This window comes from Leptodactylus fuscus, chromosome 2 (genome assembly GCF_031893055.1).
Source record: "Leptodactylus fuscus isolate aLepFus1 chromosome 2, aLepFus1.hap2, whole genome shotgun sequence".
Taxonomy (NCBI): Eukaryota; Metazoa; Chordata; class Amphibia; order Anura; family Leptodactylidae; genus Leptodactylus; species Leptodactylus fuscus.
In genome coordinates, this window is record NC_134266.1 from 175,343,646 (window position 1) to 175,346,387 (window position 2,742).

Sequence of the window (2,742 nt, forward strand, 5' to 3'; positions counted from 1 at the left end):
TGCCCCGATAATCACAGATGCACCATTCTGGTGTGCCACATCCATATTTTTTCAATGCTTTGGGATGTGGTTATTTGTGTGCGTGAGATACATGCCCCATTTTACCTGCTCTTCTATGCTCTTTACCCTTGATTAGCCATTTTTATCAAGGCAGGGTATATCTAGAGCTTGAATATACCACAGTTAGGTTCCAGTCGGGGTTATTCATTATAGGTGGATGTGATAGGGTGAGAGTGGGGTGAGAATTTATTCTCCCCCTAATTCTATTGTTTTGATATACCCACATGCCTGGCCTTGCTGATACTTCATCTCCACCAGGATCAAACAACCTCTGTTTACCCTTTCGGTGAAAATTTCTACTACAAGTGGGACATGGTAAGAGACCGTGGCATTACACTATCACAGACCTCCATGTTGGCTGTTTATGAGCGTATTGCAATAATAGATTTTATCTTCATTATTAAACGTTATGATTTACTCTCAATAAAAAAGCAAGGGAAAGAATGAAGAAGTGGCAGATTGAAAGATATTCAATAATAAACAACAAGGTTCCCCATATACTTAAACTCTTGGCATGAGTTATAGTAGTATGGCGCGGCCACTAAATATTTGGTGTGGAGATTCCTTTTTTTTTTTTTTTTTTAATTCAAGTTTATTGACAAGATAGAGTGCATACAGCTTAGCAGGAATGGCATAGAAAGGACAAGTGACGCAGCACTCGAACTTCTCAAAAGAGCTGAAAGCATACATCAGTAACAGTGAACTGGTATAGTCAATAAACAACTTTTTCAAAATTTTTATACAGTGTAACAAAAAGGACGAGTAAACATAAAGAGGGAGAAGGGGGGAACAAAGGGCAAGAGACAGAAGGGGGGAGTGGGGGAGGGATAGGTTGAGCGTAAGGCGTGTTATGAGTATAGAACAAATCGTACATTTGGTCAGATTTCCAATGGGTCGCTGGAGTAGGGAACTCTAAAGGAGATGAGACATTCAGCGGGCTTCTAACCAGGGGTTCCAGATTTTCAGGAAAGCCGATCTATTTCTCCTAGACCAGCTAAGCATCTCTTCGAATCTCGCCAGTTGGTTCGCTTTGGCTATCCAGCAGGCATAAGTGGGAACAGATGATTGCTTCCAAAGGGTTGGTATAAGGGCTTTGGCTGCAGAGAGTAGATGATAAATTAATTTCTGTGAGTGGATCGGCATGTCGGGTATGGGCAGGAAAAATATCAATAAAGCAGGGGTAAGGGTAAACGAATTGCTGCTGACAGAGCGTATCTTAGATTCTACGGAAGACCAGAACTGCTGTAGGAGGGGACAGGACCACCAGATATGTAGGAGGGAGCCTGGCTCTTCCCCGCACCTCCAACAGGTATTTGAAGTTGAGAGACCATGGTCAGCTAGCCAAACAGGTGTGCAGTACCACCACGACAGTAATTTAAAATGATTTTCTTGAAGACGGGAGCACGTTGAGATCCCAAAAGCTCTAGAAAGTATTTTTTTCACGTCAGTGGAATCAAGAGAGAGGTCAAGCTCTCTCTCCCAGCTGGTAAGATAAAAAGGTTTGATAGAAGACGGTGGGCGTTCGAATTTGTGTAGCATTGTCAAGGTTCTGTACTTTTTAGGGTCAGCTAGGCTATACAGTTGTTCAAAAGGTGTCAAGCCCCTCTTCCAGTTGTATGTCTGTTCAAATTTGCGTTGGCAAGTTTCATAATGTTTGAGATGCAGAAATGTAGGGGGGCACTTCTTCCGGCGAAAAATCTCTAGTCTCAAGACCTCATCTGGAGAGGGGAAGTGCCCTGTGTCACAGAAAGAGATCAGAGGGGTTCGTAGAAGCGGTCTCCAAAAATCATCCATAGGGCTCAGAATGTCAGGAAGCAGCTTCGGGATGAGTCCCGTGGGGAGACACAATGAGGGGATGAGCGCCAATTTCGGTTGAAATTTCTCCCAAGTTTGGAGTGCTCCCCCCAAAACCACATCTGTCTTGGTGACTTTCACAGGTGACAAATTTCGGTAGGAGGGCAGCCAAAAGTCTGCTATATAATCTGGACCGTATGTAGCCTCCAACAATTTCCCTAGTGACGTATGTTCTTTTGTAGTTGCAATCTCAGTCCATAGTTGTAATTGGATGGCTTCATACATATGGTGCAGGTCAGGAGTGTTAATGCCACCTTCTTCTTTGGCTCTACTCAATGCTGCGTAAGCCATTCTGGGCCTCTTACCCTTCCAGAGGAACTTTGAAAAGGAAGAGTGAAGACCTTTGAAGAAGGAAGGGGGAAGCCGAATTGGTAGCATTCTAAGCATATAAGTCACTTTAGGTGCAACGGACGTTTGTAGAATACTTCTCCGACCAAACCAAGAAATGCAAGGAAGATCATATCTCTTCAGGAGGCTATCTACTTCTTGAAGCAGAGGGATAATGTTAAGGCAGTATATGTCATCTAGAGATCGAGGGAGTTTGACTCCCAAGTATTTTAAGTGGGAGCTGGACCAGTGAAACGGTAGCGATGACTTCAATAGATCCTCTTTCTCCATAGGAAGGGAGACATTGAGGATTTCACACTTTTCAATGTTCACTTTGTAATTCGAGATTGAGCCATATTCTTCAATTACCTCCAGCACGGATTTTAATCCGGACTCAGGATTAGAAATTAAAAAAAGGACATCATCAGCGAATGCCAATGAGTGTAGGGAGCCCCCTTTAAACTGTAAACCTAGAATGTTGGGATGTTCCCTAATTTTTTG